At 36.9% G+C, this 20,209-nt stretch overlaps 1 protein-coding gene across 1 annotated transcript in view; it reads left to right on the top strand.

The window, feature by feature from the left end:
- Window positions 1-1,405: 1,405 nt before the first annotated feature.
- Window positions 1,406-20,209, top strand: part of dcn (decorin) — an 87,928-nt gene continuing 69,124 nt past the window's right edge. Inside the window, exon 1 of the mRNA XM_028817406.2 lies at window positions 1,406-1,628. The gene's annotated coding sequence lies outside the window, so the exon portion shown is untranslated. The remainder of the gene's footprint in view (window positions 1,629-20,209) is intronic.

Genomic DNA, 20,209 nt, shown 5'->3' with positions numbered 1-20,209 from the left:
CATCCAATGATTTTAGAGGCATCGACTGGAACTTGAGCAGCTAACATGTTTCTACCCACCTTAGCATTCTTTGTGACGATGCCATAACCATGTGACCAAGCCATAACTATAACCCCCACCACCATGTTTAACGGATGAGGTGGTCTGCTTTGGATCTTGGGCAGTTCCTTTTTGTCTTCACACTTTGCTGTTGCCATCACTCTGTTAAAGGTTCATCTTTGTCTCGCTTGTCCACAAGGCCTTTTTCCAGAATTCTGCAGGCTCTTTGAAGTCCTTTTTCACAAACTATAATCTGGTCATCCTGCTTTTCTGGCTAACTAGTGGTTTTGCATCTTGTGGTGTGGCCTCTGTATTTCTGTCCATGAAATCTTTTGTAGATAGTAGTCTCTGACACATACACATCTACCTTCTGCAGACTGTGTCTGGTCTGTCAGACAGGCGTCTTGGGCTTTTTCTTTACTATAGTGAGGATTCCTCTCTCACCAGCAATGGAGGTCTTCCTTGGCCTAGCAGTTCCTTTGTGATTACTGAGCTCACCAGCATGTTTTTTTCTTCTTAATAATATACCAGACAGTTGGTTTAGGTAATCCTGATGTCTCTGATGGTTTAACTCTTAAATTTCAGCCTCTTTCACTTTCATTGGTACCCCAAATATAATGGTGCCCTGAAATGGGGGACGATGTATAACAAGTGTTGTCATTTCTACATGGTGTGATCAAAATGTATGTAAATACCCTCAAATGAAAGTCTGCAATGTGCACTTTAATCATGTCTGAACTGTGTGATTTGTAATTTTAAATTGTGAAGCAGAGGGATAAATAAAGGAAAAATGTGTCGTTGTCTAAGATATTATGGGGGGCACCTGTAAAATACATAAAGAGACACTTGTCATTTATTATTTTTTTGCTGGTTTATAGCTATGCTCCCTCACCATGTCTGATACATGTAAGCACTGCAGTGACAACTCATAGAATCCACAGAGGTCTTTTAAGGAATAACTGTTTGTGTTTAAAAAGAAACCCTGTAGTCAGAGTATAATACAATGTTATGACAGAGCAACTTCATACTATAATAACAAAATTAAATAATGCTTGAAAAAGAAGCACGTCTTAACCTTGCTTAAGAGAAAAAGAAAGGGGGGTGGTAGGGGGTGAGGGATTAGACTGTAAAAGTCACGAAACGCCTGACTGGTTTGCATTCATATTAAAAAGAAGTCTGGGATCTGCATACGAATTAAACTTTTGGAATAAGAAAAAGGTTGATAAAGCTTTCTTGGCTGAGATACAGAGGACGTATCATTACCAGATGATGTTGTGTGGGTGTCAGCTTATGTTGTGCTCATTGACTGAGACTTGCCCTCTTTTCCTTTTTTTTTCTTCTTTTTTCCTCGTGGTTCAGTGCTGAGTTGGAAAAAGTTGCACAGAGGGAATTATCAACCAATTGTCATCCATTGAATAAGGAAGACTTGGACCCTCCCTTCTCTGCCCCCACCTCCTTCAGCTGTGCACACCTGCTTTGCTTTGGCTGAACACGTTTTTAGTGCAATTACACTCCGGCCTTGAGAGCTGCACTACAGAAGCCCCCACCCCCACAACCCCCTGGATTTGGGAGAAAAATACTCAAAACAGGTATGAATTGTTTGTTTTGTTATTACTTTGCATGTTTGTATTTAAATGTAAGTCCAAATGTGAGTGACAATTTATCCTTTGAAAGTTTCACAAAGCAAAGAATTGCACAGCTCTGTTACTTTTCAATCTGGTGTAAATTAGTGAATAAATGAGTTAGAGAAACAAAAGTAAAGCAAAAATTGGAAACGAGGTGTAAGCCAGTGCTGTTTTTAACTTTAAGTGGTCTTAAAGGAGCATTGTAGTTGTTGTCAGTGGAGGAAAGATGCTTTTTTTACTCACATGTGACTATAGTCAGGACAAGTTGAACTGTTGGCTTTAACTGTGTCACCTGCCTGTTTGTCATTTGTCATTAAGTGGTCTGATTTTAGTACATAGTGGGCAGTTATTTTTTTATTCCAAAAAGAAAAAAGACTGCAGCTGCAAAAAAAAAAAAAAAACAATTCATTGAAACCTAAAAGAAGACCTGACTGAATCATTATCATTTTGTTCTCATCAGATTTATTATAGCAGGCAGCTCACTGAGACAGGCAGTAGGCTGCAATTAGAGAATGTTATTACTCCACTTTATTATGACTCCTGGAGTTATGACTAGCTATTATTTTTATTTAGAATTAAATACTGAATTTAGTATTTGCAAAACAAAATTGGGGCTGGGGGGTGGGAGTGGGGGCTGGGTTTGTTGGCATTGGCTAGAATTTGGTGCCATAGAGATGCTTTAATCCCTCATCTTTGTTTTGCCTTTAGGTTTACTTTTACAATGTACACTATTTACAGTGAGAATAATGGCAGAAAAAATATTTATGGTTTTAAGGTGCCAATCCAGAAATGAACACACGGTTTTACATGTTGTATGAAGTCAATTACATCCTACATTTATAAATGTTGATGGTACAATTTTAACTTTTCTAAGGGAAAATAGAAAAGTGAATCATTCTATATTAAATCATGGCATAAAGGGTTATGATCAAAGTGAAGTGAAGTTAACAGAGTTAAGCAATAATTGCCTGGCACCTCACATACCTACATGCATACATACATTATCAATGCCACTCAGTCCTACTCAGGCTGGTGAGGAGGTGCAAAGCAGGAACCATCCCTGGACGGGGCATCAGTCCATCAAACCACAAGCTACTTTTCAATAGAATATAATTCAGATTCAGGTAAGATAATAAGGCAATAAGAATGCACAATAGTCAAAAATACTGGAATGCTAAGATGAGTCTCCAAATACACTCTGTTTGGGAGTTGAATGACATTTTGTTGTTTTAACCTTCTAGATGGCTGGAAGAAAAAAAACATACTTTTTTGCAATAGTCTAAATTCCTAGACTATTTGTAGAGTACAAATAATAAACATGCTGTAGCTAATGCACTGTATGATGTAAATGATAATTGATTGATAAAACACCAGAATTCCTAAAATGCTACAGATTGAAACAGGCTTTCTATGTTTTATTTGAGCTTTCCAAGGTTATGCCTCATATAAACTGTGCAAAATTTCTGTTAAAATAACATTTTAGTTTTATAGCTGTTTCCTGGTTTGGGTGGCACGTCTCTATTACACTTATTAAAAGCTGTTTTCATTGTCCTACTCCTCCTCTGCTGCTTGTAAATCTCAAAGAATCATTCCGTACGCTCAAACAGAATTCCTTCCTCCAGACCCCACACTGCCAGACTTCCAGTCAGACCTGCAAAGCGCATAGTAATGAAAAGCAGATCTTTCTTAATCTCTCCCCTCTCTCTCTCTCTCTCTCTCTCTCTCGAAGCCAGATGAAGTTATCCTGGAGAGGGATGCTGGGAAAAATGAGGACATCTGCACTGAGGCGAAGCAGAGGGAACATTTAACTGTCGGAGCTCTGAGACCATTTACAGGCAGAACAGTGCCTGAATTTGGATGATGAGCAAAAGAAAAAATAAATAAATAATGATTGTCTCACGGTTCAGAAATGTCTGAAGTCCTCAGGGACACGTAAATAGTCAAGCTAAAATTTAGTGCCAAAAGACCTCCATAAATGTTGGTGGGACAGACAGGATGCAAATCATACTTTGCGCTTCCTAAAGGCCACTTTTCAGTGAGATTAGGAAATGCAATGTAAACTGAAGGCATTTAGCCTGAAGCTTTCAATTTTAGACAGCTGAGTCAAGGAGCAGATTTCTGTCTCTGTAATATCAGCTTTAGTTTAACGCTTCGGTATTGTTAGGTTCTAGAAAATTAAAGGAAAGTAAATTATTTACACTTCACAAGTCTAAGAAATGCTGCCACTATGAAGACAACGCAATTAACAATATTAATAAGATGGAGTAGACACGGCCTGCTACTTCATACCTAAAAGAACAAGGGTTCAGTTCCTAGCCAGCAGTCTCTTTAGAGTTTCCTCATGTCTAAGTGGGTTTTCTATAGGCACCTTGGCTTCCACACTTATCCTATAAATGTGCATGTTAGTTTGAATGGGTGTGCCCTACCATTTACCTTTGGTTCCTGCCTTGTGCTAAGGTTCACTCTGGCCTGCCAAAACCCTGTAATTGAAAAACCAGGTTTTGAAAACAAATGGTCAGATAATCAGTGACACTGTGTTCTGCTTTGAAACTTGGAATTTCTATTTTAACAAAATTTAGACTGTTTTCACTGGCTGAAAATCAGGTGAATGTGTCAGTCTATTCACTCTTCATCTTCTTATATAATACGCTACCGTGGCTGACTTTTTGTCCTGCTTTGTCCAGGATTTTAAATCACCTGTAGCTCGCAAACCGTTTGGCCTATTGACCTCAAATTTGGTACACATATACTAAGTGACCTCTACTGTCCTCTTTTGGGGTGATTATCGACCTTCAAGGTTATTCTTCTTTTTATTTTTATTTTATTTTATAATAGAATCAAGTCTTGGCAGCGGCCGGCCGTTCTCATTCCCTACTACCTTCGCCATCACTTCCCCTACCACTTCATATCTTAAATCATTCTTGAGGCAGATTGAAGACTTAAGTGCCAGCTTAAGTGAAAAACTAAAGAAAATGTACTAAGTAATTACAACACAAACACTGACTTAATCAGTTTTAACACAAAAAGATGCCGACAAAAGAAGAGAAGAAGCAGGCCGCTAGGGTGGAGAAAAGAAGAGCTGCTCAGGAAGCAGCAAGCGCATCAACCTCTGAGCAAACGACTGCTAAACGTACAAAGAAAGAGAATGAAAACTATGAATTCTCAAGTCAAGTGTATTCACTGCACGTTATTGTGCAGTGTGCTGTTATTGGTTTTCATATATTTGTTTGATATAAATATTTTAGTCTTTGTAACAACTTGGAGCTAAGCAACTTAAGTCACACTGATAAGTGCCAGGAAGCTTTCCGTTAAGTTTTAAAGGGTTTGGTATCATTAATTCAATTCAATTAAGTTGATTTTTGTATAGCACTATGATGAGTTCTCAGGAAAAATGTAAATACAAATTTTACTTATGACTAATTACATAATGAGTACATATAAAGACACAGATTTGTTTAAACAGACAGGAAAACATATTGGTTTGAAACAGATTAACATAAATGGAGCCAAGTAATATCTCTCTATTAATTAATTGTTGAATCGTGGCCAGTGACCAACTCATATCCATTTACATTATTTCTGGCAAAGTTCAGACCACTTTTTTGTGGTCACACCATTGTCATCCAAATGCAGATGGCATTTATAGATGCAGAAAAAAAGTTAATCTTCTTAACCACCCATGAATCATTGAAGCCCATTAAGATGACACCCCTCACTCTTAGTGGACCACTAGTCTTGGCCATGCTCAGAACACACTTAGATTGATTTTTACATTACCTGTTCACCACTCTTTAGAAGGTTAGTGGAGAATGCATGAAAGCATAAGACATTAATAAAGAAAAGATACCCAGGCCTAGATCTAATCCTAACTAACCTTGGTGGGGTTTCTAGGTAAAAATAGCCTAGTGTAATAAAAATCTGTGGAAAAAATCAGTCACAATGAGGAAAAAGAAAAAAAAGGCTAGTTTCATTACAACCAAGTAATACAAACAGAATAGATCAGAAAATACAAACAGTGTATCTGAGTAATTAAGATGCTGTATTGTAAAACAGAAAGCCATGGGTGCTAGCCATACTCTAGTTGCTTCACTAGGGGAATGTGGGAGTGCAGATGTCGTCACAAAGGGTGACACCAAAATGACAATTTATAAAATTTCTGTGCAGTTTTTTGGGCTGAATTATCCAAGGGGGAACTCGATAAAATGATCAAGCATCCATGGGCTGAATTCACCAAGGGGAACTCCCCTCCTTTGCTTATGAAATGATTGAATGTCTGCAGGCTAAAATCACCAAGAGGGATGGCTTGATCAACTGACTGACTCTCTGTGTACCATTAATAGTGGGAATTACCATGCTGGATTTGACAGCCAAGTCCATACACTGCACTGTTTAAAGTTGGATTAACTTTCTATTAAGGAGCTCTATTCATTACATCATCTACCATTACCAACCCTAATAATGCCACTGCCATACTCACCACTTACTCAATAAATTATGCTGGGCAATTCTCTTAGCCTACCTTTGTATAAATTGTAGAAAGATGGAAGCAACTGTTCTGTACATTTGCATTAAGAATTCATCTAAAAATTAACAGATATTTATGTCTTATACAGTGTCTTTTCACAGTGAACAGCATGCTCTATTGTCCAACAGTTCTCTTACATATACTTTTTATCTTTCACAGTGGGGGTACAGGTTAAATGACTTGTTCAGAGTTGGGGATGGAACTGGCAATCTTGTGGTTTATTCTAGTTCCTTCATCACTAGCTCACGTTACTACATTCTCCAGTACAGCTTTATAGGGAGTTAGATGTATGTCGGGACAAACCTGAGAGATTTGAACGGCTTGTTCATGTACATATCTACATGTGTTTACCTGACAAATTTAAACTAAGCCAATTTACAGTCTTATAATCACCCAATGTAAAGTTTATAGAATATAGTAGGAAAGCTGAGTACACAAAAAAAATTTGCAGAAAAACATTTGAAGTCCAAACAGACCATGATCAAGTATGGAACAGAACCCATTCCCCTGGAGTTTAGATACAACAGCAGATACTGTGTTTCTGTGCCACCCAATAACTGCATGAGATAAGAAAACACATGAACATCTCCAATATAATAATAAAAGTAAGGATGGACACTAATATTTAATAATAACCACACATAGTTCAAAGCCCCATACGCAGTAAATTTAGAGGCCACTTTAAGGCTATGCCATCCTAATAGTTTTTTTTAGTTTTCAGTATGTTCCCTTCAGAAGAGATTTTAATTGAGCCATAGACTCCAGAATTGTGGCACAGAGATGTTGATTCATGTCCACACCCAAGTATCTAATAAAATGAGCCACTTTCTCATTCCACTGATACCCTATTATATTATTATTACCCTATTAAAGATGATTCCATAATCTTGTTCATTGGCTGTCCTAGTTTTGTTACATGGAGTGTTATTCAGCTGAAAAAAAAACATTTGAAGAAGTTTGCGTTCCTGCCATAAAGGGAGGAACCAGATCAACAATGGCATTAGTCATTCTACGCCATTCAAACATACAACAAACTATTTCACCACTATCTTCAGGATGTTAGGCTGAATATTTTTACCATATATTGGTCAATTTAAATAAAAAGGAACCAGCAACTACTGGAACTGCAAATTCTTGTGTTTAGCAAACAGGATTGACATTCTGTTGGGTTATTAACTCCATATCCCATTAGTGGCAAAGCATATGACATATATTCTGATAAACCTCTTTCATCTGTTAGTTAAATAACTATAGTCCAACCATTAAAAAAATCACATGAATTTCCATCTGCCTGTTTTATGAGAAATGTGTTTCCAATTACAGGATTGTCGCGGTCATTGTCATGCACAAAGTCTCCTGGAGGTTGGTAGTTCCTGATACACATTCACCACTACCATGATACATTGAGAGACACTTAAATTTGTACCATACTTTTTCTTCCTCTGAATTGCACTCACACATAAGGTACACAATTGCTTATCTGCTCATATAATATTCAGAATGAATACACAGTATGTGTGTCTAATAGAGTAGCCAATCAGTGTATCCTACTCATCCATGTATTCATTTTTGTGGTACACGGAATCCATTTATTACTTTCCTTGTCCTGTTATTTTCCAGGTGCCTCAGTAATAAGTCCTGTTGCAGGCTTAAAGGTCTAGAACAGGGGTTCTCAACATCGGTCCTGGGGACACCCTGTGGCTGCAGGTTTTTGTTCCAACCAGCTTCTGTTTTTAATTGGAATCCTGGGCTAATTAAGTGAACTGTTATTTCCCAGATTCTGTGTTTTGGGAACAATATAGGTTTGGTAAAATGGCTTTGAATCTGGTTGAACCAAAAACCTGAAGCCACAGTGGGCCCCCAAGACTGACTTTGAGAACCATGTCCCTGAACATATCAGCAAGTGTCTCGGGGGGAATTGCAGCAATTTCATGTTGGATGTTTTCCTTCAAATCTTCCACAGTGCGAGACTTGTTCTGATAGAATTTTCCTTTGAACATACACAAAAAGAAGAAGTCTGGTGGTGTTAGATCTGGCGAACATGGTGGCCAAAGTCCCTTTTAAATTACCCTGTTGCCGAAGAAGTTTCTGCCATGCTCCTTGCTGATGTGTGACACGTTGTTCAGTCTTACTGGAAAAAACCTTCTGTTAACTCATGATCATACAGTTTATTCTGACATCGCTTAAATGAATTGGTGACCCAATAGGTTCACACCATGAAGACGTGCTGCTCAATACTGTACACCACCATCCTGATGAGAAGTCGAGTGACTGAGTGAAGGGGTATGGGTGGTATGCACCCAGAAGTTCCAAACAGAGGTTAAATGTTGTGATAGCTGTCTGGCGCCTACCTCATCGCTCCAACGCAAGGGCATCTCGGCTTGTTTTTGTTTGAAGCTCCATATACTGAGGAGCAGATTGCTTCGTCCTAGCGAGAGTTATTACAGAATATTCGGGGCCTCTTTTGACTGAATCTCCCTGTATATTTCTCCCAAACCCCAACATGAACATGCCCAAGAGTCCTGGTTTCAAATAAAGGATTTTTTTTCACCACAATACCTCCAATGTAACACAAGCACAGATTTTTCTCTCTCCACAATTCACCTCTCACCACCACACTACTCTCCTCCAGTTTGCTGTCCGTCCTCCCAGTTCCAACTCGCCTGGATAAGGGAGTGCTGTCCCTTTTATTAAAGACCCGGGAGTACTTCCGGTGATATGGCTGCTGATCATTGGAAGTGCTTCCGGGTCATGCAGAAGTCCCATACAGCAGGGAGCATGTCTCCCTGCAGTGCCCTCTTGTGGCACCCACTGACCCCAGCAGGGCTGCTCTGCTGGACTACATCTCTTGGCATGCTCTACTGGTTCCCTACTGGGCACCGATATCTGGGGCTGCTGTTATCTAGCGTGCTGGGGGAGTGAAAAGTCCCCAGCAACATCTTCCACTTCTAGTGGGCTGTCTGTCCATCCTTTCTGGCCCTCTCTTCCAGGTCTGATCCCCTTCTCCTCCCCTCTTCTGACCAGGATGCCTGTCCAGCCCGTGTGGTATTTACAATATTTATTAGTAGGCTGAATTAATCATATTATTATAAAAAAGTAGTGCAGGTAGTGTTTGTTCCACAAGGAATATAAGCGCAGCATCAATATATTTGTGGGGTTTCCTTCTCAGAGTTCCAAGATAGGCTGAAGGCCATTTCCAAAGTGACAGGGTTGGAATCTAGCACCCAATCATTGTGGAGTATTCAGGTCCTCCGTGTGTCTTCATGGGCTTTCCTCTAACATCACCAAAAACAATGACTGTAAACTGGAGCTTGTGTTTGTGTGTATACTTTGTGATGGACTGGCACACTTTCCAGGGTTGTTCCTCACCATGCTAGTGATACCGGAAATCATATGAAGTATATTTAAGAGTTCTAGCTATGTATGCCTTTGGTTGTGGATATGTCTTATTGTTCCCTGTGCTAGATTTCATTCAGGCAAAGGGATCGTTGCTGCCTTTTTGCTGTTGGTGTTGTGAATATTGTTAAAAAAATGAATGGAGAGAAGATATAATCACTATTTGGATCTAATTAGCATATCAATCTGCATTGCACATTGTGCCAATTGTTCATATAATGTGGTGATTACACAACTGGAAAGTTTTACTCTGATGTTTGAAACCATATGAAAAATAAATGCTTACCTTAGTGAATTTTTCAAATGCTGATGTTCTGGACATTTCATGGTTCTATTTATTGTCTTACCTACTTTTTCTGATTTTTGGTCACCAGCTGTAAGTTACCTTTGAAAGACTGAACATAAGGTAGGAGCCAATTCGAGATGGCCTACTCACTCACACTCATAACTATCTAATTTAAAGTTACTAGAAAGTGGGATGTGGGATGAGTGCCCAGAGGAAAATCAATGCCCATAAAGCCCAAACCTAGTCTCATGGAACTGTGAGGTTAACCACTACACAACTGTTTGATCGAAAATGTAGTTTCAAAATCTGCATCTTGAAATGTATATTATTGTAACAGAGTCAGAATCATTTACCAAAAATCCAATGATATCACAATTCATACTGGCAGTCTACTAATTGAACATCTTGACTTAGAAAATCTCTTCAACGTTTCTTCACGTTTGCTTCTCTATATATTGATTAATTTGGTGTTTTACCTTTTGTTTTATTTAATTTTCCTCTTTTTGCTGTTCTGATAGTGTGGGCATAACTCACTTAATCCAACTTAAGGTCAAGGGGGTTCTGAGTTTATCCTGGCAGCTGTGGGCCTCAGTCAAGAAACAGCCTTGGATTAGGGCACCAGTGAAGGATTCCAAATAAAATAAAGATAGAGAATCTTTAATTTCAGTTCATAGACAGTGTTATAAAAATTGTATAGAAACCAATGACAATTCCACATATTTGTTTCTGATACTTCATTTATGGTTGGTTTACTTTTAAGAGATAGATTGACTTCAGATAAATGGAACCTGAGAAAGTGAGTTTTATTTTATTTTCTGACAATCTGGAAAAGAGAGTAATGCAGTTGGGCTTTGTACTGATTATAATGTGTAAGTTTTATGCTTGTAGTTAACATAGGTCATATTGGTATAAATACTGTTTATGGTTATCTATAAATATTTATATAGAAAGTTAGCTGATATTGCTCTCATGTATAAGAATACAAAATTTCCTTAAACAATTCAATATGTTTAAAAAATTCCAGAACTAGGTATCTGTGTTCATTACTGGTTCTTTCACAGTCCATGTGCAGTTTTCATGCTCTCTCCATTTTCAGTTTTCTCATGTTATAGGTTTCCTACTCATTTCCAAAATGTGCATGTTAGTGTGATGGAGGACTTGGTTGCAGAGCTTGTGTAGGATTGAGCAATGTGTAAGGGTGGCATCCCACAGTTGTTTCCTGCCTTATGCTGGCACAGGTTACAACTCTCTATCTCTGTGGAATGAATGAGTGTGCTTAAAAAATATATCGGTAGGTTATAACTGGAAATCAAATTTGATAAGATACAGAACAAAAACTGCATATCAGAGACAAGCAATATATATATATATATATATATATATATATATATATATATATATATATAATATACAGTGGATTCAGAAAGTATTGAGACCCAAATATATAAGGAAAACCCAAATGAACATGAAGAGAAATCACAAACCCTTCAAAGACAATGACTAAGGCAGAAGTTAAATTCAGACATTACATTCCCCGCATTCCAAAATAAGTAATCTGCATTTTTTAAAATTCCATATTAATCCGTGCCAAAGTAGTACTAATTTAGTGGGTATAACTAAAGAGTAAAGAAGAAATTAAAATAAAGGAGCTTTACATAAAACTCACACACACATATATATGTGTGTGTATATATATATATATATATATATATATATATATACTGTATATATACTTTTCGGTTTATAAATTACAGTGACTGCAGATGATCTGAACCATATTTACTATTTTGAATGTTTTACTTAAATGAAATATTAACGTCAGCTTCGTTGTTACATTCCTTATGTTTGTTTCTTTCTAGTGATACACTACACCTGTGATATTTCACATATGGTAGGCAATAGCTGTCCCACCTCTTGCTTACATTTTATTCTTTACTTATAAAAATGTCACTATGACCTTCTCTAAATGAATACGGGTGGGGGTGTCAAATCTGACTTGTGTAAGATGTATTTCGTAGTAGCTTATAATTTATTCCTTTTACTGAAATGCTTTTTCTTGAACTAGAATTTTTTTTCTTGAATAGAAATGATTTCTATATAAGAATATATGTGCAGTACATGTATATGTGAAGAAAAATCCCTGAATTACATTAAGAATATAGTAAGGATTAGACTTAATTAATATTAATTTTTTACAAGGCATAAAAGAAACATTTTCCAGAATGCACTCCCAGACTCGTAATGTTCATCCTTTTAGTGATGTTTCTAATTTTGTGATGCTAAATAAATAAATACTTCAACATTTTCATTAAAAAGTAATTTAAGTAGGCAGAAATGTTCCAGGAAACAATAGCAATAAAAACATCACTAGTGTTTACTGCTGGAAAGGTTGTTTAGACTATAAAATGGAAAAGCTTTGTAAACAATGTTTAATTACATCTGCATTTATATTTCACATGTTTGTTTTAGAATTATTATTATATGCATTGAAATTAAATGTTGGTGAAAGAAATTATGAGCTGTGTCATCGACTGAGGGAACACACTGGTCACAGAGGAAATGCTGAGGCACCAACCGTGTTTCCCCTTTTAATATTTCCAAGGTTCAAAAAATACTAAAACTCGATGGCACATGGTAAATCAAAAGCAGTGTGAACTTAAAGAATAAACAAGAGGATTTTAGCATGTGTTTTCAGGTGGGAGCTGCACTCTCTGGTCTGCACTCTCCTCATTGAGACAAGCTATAAAGTGGAGTGACTGGAGGGATGGAATCAGTTTCCCTTCATAGGTGGCTTCTCAGGGCTGTGGGAACCAAAGGAGATGATATAATAAGTGACAGCACACACTCGTGTCCTGGAGTGGCAGTGCTTACTTCTGATGAGCTCAGAAGGTGAACTTCAGATACGCATGTGTGACACCTGATTTCATAATTTTATGAATTTTGATGAAGGTGGTGGCACAATGAGTATCACTGGTGCTTCACCAATTTGGCATCATGTGTCAGAATCCCACACCCGGTCCATTTTGGTCTGTGTTGGGTTTTCCTTTGGGCTCTCCAGTTCTCCTACTATACCCCAAAGATGTGCAGCTTAGTTTATTTACTGAGTCCAAACTGGTCCATTGTGAATGTGTGTGTGTGTGAGTGTGAGTGCCTTGCAACATAGTGGTGCTTTGTCCATAGTTATTTCATCCTTGCATCCAGTACTGCCTAGGGATGTATGTATTGATTTGAATCATTAACCTTTTAGAAGAAATGCTGCATGAGGATCTTAACCAGTAGAAACACTAATTTGGAATCAATATAAGTGCAGGTGAAATGTAAAATTATCTAAAAACACCTACATGACTTAAAATTCACATTCTCTCAAGATGTCAACTAACCAGCACAAATTTTAATATGTCTGTAAATGAGCATATAATGTAACCTGAAATTTTTCATTTCAGTAATGTTTCATTATATTAATTTGAAAGGTATATAACATAAACTGTTAGAATTACACATAAAAAGTTTTCCGAAAAAAAAAAACACACTATATCAATCTCTTATTAAACCTAAGCATATCAAACCTATCAAGTGACCAGTATCCTTAATCCTTAAGTATCACTTTTGCATGTATTCTGTTACAAAGAGTAAAATAATAGCTCCCCCAATGGTTCATCGTATAAAAAAATTGATATGCATGGTCATGCAGAATAAGTCAGGTCATCAGATAGTTTTTTAAAAAATGCCCTGTACAATTCTTGGCAATACAGTCTATGTATCTGTGAGGCAATATAGTTGTGATGAAGCATTATTCAGCACTGACTTTGAGTTGCTTTTCTCATCATGAAATGAGTAGCCTCTGTATCTTAGGGCTATAAAGTGTGCAGCACATCAGTTTCAGCTCACCATGCCAATATAAATAAAAAGTAGCAAGTGAACAGTTCATGCAAAATTCATTTCAAAGAGGTAAAACCCATGGAGCATTCCAATTTGTCATGTGAGTTTATATGTATGACCTTAGTCAGGCAGTCAGTCATTGTCCAACCCGCTTTATCCTAACACATGGTCAAAGGGTGTATGACCTTAACTAAGGTATTTAAAGTTTTCCCTATCAATAAATGAATTTATGGCTGGCATGGTAGAGCAGTGGTTAGCCCTGCTGTTTAACAGCTTCAATGTCCCATGGTAAATGTCCATGTAGTGTTTGTATATTCTCCCCATGTCTAGATGGATTTTTGTCTGGATACTCTGGTTTTCCTTCACTGGCGATACCAAATTATGAACGAGCCTGATTTGTGCCCAGTGCTCTGGTCTACTGTGACCCTGAAGTGGTTGCTTTGTGAATGTTATGTTTACAAAAATGGGCTTCATATCTTGGGATCTCTTTTTGCTATATTAGACCCTGTAATATAATAAATAGGTTAAGAATATGGAAGGATGTTAATATTTACAAATAAATGAACTCTGGATTCCTGTGGTATAAAAGAATCATGTCAGATTGCTGATCACTTTTAAAATGCCTGAATACTGTATGGATTTCTGCTATTATGTGATGGACTATGCTTCCTGTGCCGTACTGGCCATCAATGGAGTAATCTCCACTGTCTCATAAAGTTGAACAGATAAGAAATGTGAATGGGTGGATATATTGATAGAAATGGTTTATTCCAATAACTATGATTTGATTTCTTATCTGAAGCACACAGATGGAAAACAGGTAACCTTTGCTTGAATTGAAAAATCATTACCATGTCTTTAAGTGAAGCAAAGTTCCAGTAATAATTTGATTTTCAGCACTTTACCTGAGTCATTTTGAATAATCATACATTTTAAACTCATACGATACAGAGCCAACCCCTACATCTGTAGCCCATGTCTCTTCTAGCACTTTAATTAAAGTATTTCAAAACTACTTTTAATGCAATGGTTTGATAAATTCACTTAAAACTATCAGTTAAATTCTCTATGAAGTGCTTCCAGTGTGCCACTCAAAAATCCCAGACATCTAATAAAGGAGATCTGATGAAAAGATTTCTTTATAGTCACCAAACAGCTGTCTGTTACTTAAATCTGGGCCACTCTTCATGTATAGGCTTATAACCATTGGCAAGACAGGACTTGTCAGCAATGAAATTCATCTGCGCTTGCTTTAGGCATTTGAGAGCTAGCAGGTGTGAATAAATTTATTTTGATTAACTAGAAAAATGTCTATAAATTAATACTCAGAAGAGAAAAGCCAATATAGGATTTGTTCTTGTTTGTGGGATAGCCATGGTTACTTGAGACAACTGTTACTCCAAAAGTGGTGCTTTGACTACATTATATTTCAAATATTAGAGTTATCCTGCATTTTAACACCCTTGTTAGGGCTGCTTTACAATATAATATTATATGTCTCCAAAATCACAGTTCTGTGAACAGCCTAGAGTACCACCAAAGCCACAATGAACAACATAGTATGTTTGATACTGGCCACTATGGATGAAGAAGAGACTGACTTGGGTTGTGATTTACTAGGAGTTACAGATGAAGAAACACCTTGACCATTAAGTCTCGTTGGAGCTGAGGCTATCAAAAACCATGTTGGCAATTAGGATACTTGGCATACAATCTGTGAAACAAAAACACAGTTATTTGAAATTGAAGTCTGCAACACCAATACAAATAACAAATGGCTACATCACACTGTCAGAGGACTACATGAAAGAATATACAGTAAATGCTACTGATCTAAGGAAGCTATAATTAAGGTAGAGATGGATATTGGAGGTAAAAGACAGAATGACAGATGGTTTGAATCATACTATCTAGGAAGTGATGGATAAAATGAATTTCAGAAAAACATTTAGGAAATACAGTAATCCCTCACCTATCGCGGGGGTTATGTTCCAGAGCCCCCCGCGATAGGTGAAAATCCGCGAAGTAGCGACCTATATTTATTTTATTATTTATACATATTTTAAGGCTTTATGACCCTTCCCACACTCTTATAAACCTTTCTCACTCTCTTGTTAACCTTTCCCACACTCTTATAAACACTTCCTATGCTCTTAAACACTTTCTACATTCTTAAACACCGCAGACCAACACTGCACACTGCACACAGCGATCAGACGTCGATGTGTCTGCACTCGCTTTGTGAAGGGGGGCAGCTGAACTCACGCTGAGCAGAAATGGACTTTGTGCTGCTTCTGCCAAAATGCCTGCTTGTCGCTCTTCGGAAGGATGAGGAGGAGTGGGGGTGTGTGAGGGCTTCGCTCAAACCCCCCTCCCCGGAGGCGCAGTACGCTCCTGCCACTTCGCATTGTCAAGGGGGTGGGGAGCTGAATGAACGCTAAGGAGAAGTGGACTTTGTGCTGGCTTTGTGCTGCTTGTCGCTCTGCGTGTCAATAATTTAAAAGCCTGTATATCACCAATTTTCCTGTCTCACTGTCTTGTCTTGCGTGAAGTTAAAATGTTTTATAATAGTGAGATGTTACTCATATCCTTAGCCCGACATCCACATATCATATGTGTTAACAAAGTGTGTTTTATAAGTTTACATGTGTTTAAAGCATGTGGGATGGGTATTTTAAGGCTTAAACTATAAAAATGTTTATTTATATGGTCTTTCTATATCGCGGATTTTCTCCTGTTGCTGATGGGTCTGGAACATAACTTCTGCGATAGGCGGGCAATCACTTGTATTTAAAAACCTGCGAAGTCGTGAATCCGCGAAAAGTGAACCGCGAAGTAGCGAGGGATTACTGTACTAATTTTCTACACTAATATTAAAATGTCACAAAGTAGAGGATTTGGTCAACAAATTTCTCAGTGAAATGGAATTGCTTTCGTTCTATATGCTGCTTTTAGAAGACCTGGACGAAGCTTTTGGAAATCCAAGATGCGATAAATTACAATGCACGAAAGATGCAGGTCCAGAGAGCTCTCCAGTCTAATTTTATAAAACAATGTCTTTTAGATTAACTCCATTAATAACAGGTATGTTTAACTAACCTAGAGACGATAACACTTTACTAAACATGTTACTCCAGAGAATGGGTTTTTCCAAAAGGAAATAAAAACATTCTTATGCATACATATTATAGACCAATTTTACTGTTTAATAATGATATTAATTAATGATCCTGGCCAAAATTTCTCCTAAAAACAGAGAAAATACTCCCTCCTATAATACTATATGATCAAATACTCCCTCCTATAATAGTACTTGATCAAACTAGATTTGTTAAAGGTAGACATTTATTGTCATATCAATAACAAAATTTCTGATATACTATGTCAAACAACAGTGTATGAGTTACCAGATGTCCTGCTATATCTGAAAAAAGCTTATGATGGAGTAAGGTGTGTCACCTCTTTTCTGTAGTACACATATTTGTGTTTGGACCAAATATATGTGCTGGGATCAAATGATATTTATTCTTAAAGGTCTCTTTTATACATAAAAATTATTTTATATTTAAATGTGGAACCAGATGGGGCTGTCCATTATTACCAATGCTTCTTGAAAATGCCTTTGTCTCTGTGGTTATCTGTCCCCAGAAATACTCAGAGATAAAGGGGATTATAGGCATTGGAACTGAATAAAAAGAGAGTATTTCTATGCTGACAACATGATACTCTTCATCATGTATCAGGATTTATCATTGCCAGTTGTACTACATTTACAGGGTGCAATTCACAGGATGTCCAGCTTCAAAATTAATTTTAATTGGAGTACTTTTCCTAGTAAACTGTTTTGTGGATTATATTAGGTAATTTTATTGATGGTTTTAGAATAGTACTTATAGTTATTAGTTGCAGTAACAAACAGTTTAAAGATCTATTTAAATATAATTTCTTCAGCATGATGGAAAGCATCAAACAAGATGTTAACAGATGTTCATCACTTCAGCGTACATTAGCTAAAAGAAACCTTAACAATTTATTTTCTAAAAAAAGTTGGCCTCCATCTGTCATTTTGCTCATCTGCAATGCAAGAAGAGTGCATCTTATAAAGATGAATATGCAAAGATCAAAAGCAGACGGTGGCATGGCATTACTAGCTTCCAGCTTTACTGCTGGGCTGTGAATATTCATTCTTTGAGACTATGGAAGGAATCATAAGGTAATGGAATAACTACTTCACTTAATATGGATAAGGCATCTTGTTAAAAAACTTTTTATATATAGTTCTTTGCTCTGTGCTCAAGCCACTATTAACTAGCAAGTGAGAGGTGAATCATTTGTAGTGAATATGGAAACAATGTAGGAAAACTTTAAGGCAGAGATGCTGTTCGACTGCATGAAAATCATATGTTCCAGTCTTCTTTAACCTTCACAGTATTTAATAAATGAAAGTCATTTGGTATTTGTAGACACTTCTAATTTGACAATGTGTATGCAACCTTTGAACACTCTGCTTCAAATACAAACTTCCAGTAACACACTGTATTTTACAAGTTAGAGACTTTGTTAAAGAAAACTTTCCCAGCTACCCTAATGTTCCGTTCAGTTGTATTTCTGAATATACTTTCATTTAGTAATATTAGTATATTGATGACATGATTAGTATTTTAAAACTTTATGAAGTACTAGGGTGTTGTACCATGTTAGTCATTATGAATGTAGCGAGAAGTCAAGCAAAATGACACCTTTTATTGACTAACAAAAATGATTACAATAAGCAAGCTTTCAAGGCAACTCAGGCCCCTTCTTCAGGCAAGATGTAAGATGCAAGATGTATCTTGCATGAAGAAGGGGCCTGAGTTGCCTCGAAAGCTTGCAAATTGTAATCTTTTTAGTTAGCCAATAAGGTGTCATTTTGCTTGACTTCTCAAAACTTTATGAGCTAATTTCAAGGTATACACCCCTAGACATTCTCAGGCACTAATGCGATGGGAACTCTACTGTATATTAATATCTCAAATAAGAAATAGAATTCAGCCATTCACTACATGCAGTCTTTTTCAATATGGCCTAAGCCTGAGGTAATTCTGCTTACACTGCATATATCCATTGTGACGAAAATTACCTACAGTCTGTCAAGGAGAGAATACTAACTGCATCTGATGCCATCAAGCACTGGTCTTAGTCATATATTTGTTATGTCTGGCTCAGACTTAGACCATTTTGAAGGAAACTATTAGTTTACTTGTCAGATAGTGTTGGGCTTTCAATTACCCCTAACACCTAAATAACATTACTTGGAGCAATACCGGATGGGAGAAGATTATGCAATGAGATGTCTGTTGTGATCCTCTTTACCACAATACTTATGCGTAATTTTATTTTGCTTAACTGAAACAACTGTAACTCACTTTATGGAACTCAAAGGGAAAGAAAAGTGTTATATTATCTAAAACTAGAAGGAAATAGAAATTCATTCAGAATGTGGCAAAGGATTCATTAATGCTGTCTCCTAAAAAAAAACTTCTGGACTTGTGAACTGACTCTTTTTTGATGTTTTAGTATACATGAGGAACTATCTTCTATTTAGATCGATTTACAGTATTGTTGTGAAGGGGTGTTGGTTATTGATTATAACTTAATCTATTTCAATTTTAATCATTAATCTTTAATATTGCACTGATTAAAGTTTTAACTGTATTGCACTAATAAGCTCAATAGTACTGTGCATACTGTCATGATAATTGTTATTTATTTTGCCTAATGTGTCAGTGTATAGTTTTTTTGTAATGGAGAAACTGTTTTTATGTGTTTTACATTGCTTTTATTTATTTCGACAAAGGTTATGTTTCATGTTGCTCCGGCCGTCTTTACACATTATGTGACCACAACCGGTGCTTTGGTTGCACCAGTAGAAGTCTGCTATAAATATGCCAGCAACAGCACTTAGTGTTGGCCCTCAGTTGGAAAAATGAAACATCTTAGTAGTAGTTAGCTTTGTTCCAAGTACTGCAACTTCTAGATTTCATTTTATTATTAAACTCCTTTTAAACTTTGACTTTTGGTTTGCCTCTGCACATTATTTGCTCAATTATGTTCTTTGTTCTTTCAGTTTTGATTTTACCTGGCCTTCAATACAAATTCAGTCTCATGATTTTATCTCCCAGCATATTCACTTCTTCGCAATAATGCTTAGAGATACCTTCTTATATCACACTGATAGAAGGAGAGGTCTTGCATATGCCCATATGGGAACATATGAGCTATTTGAAATTCAGCAAAGAATATGGAGACTACAGAATGGTGGTCTGGGGAGAATCTTTCAATATGTCCATAGGATACCAGAGGAAATGGAGGGAGAGAGAGTGAGAGAGGCCACAAATGTTAACAGAACATTAAAACCCCTCCTGTTCAATTTATGGTAGTATATGATCCTAAGGAAAAAGATTTGAAAACAAGTGTTTT

The sequence above is a fragment of the Erpetoichthys calabaricus genome, chromosome 1, assembly GCF_900747795.2.
Source record: "Erpetoichthys calabaricus chromosome 1, fErpCal1.3, whole genome shotgun sequence".
Taxonomy (NCBI): Eukaryota; Metazoa; Chordata; class Cladistia; order Polypteriformes; family Polypteridae; genus Erpetoichthys; species Erpetoichthys calabaricus.
Note: the sequence above shows the minus strand (reverse complement) of the source record. Positions and strands in the feature narration are given on the sequence as shown.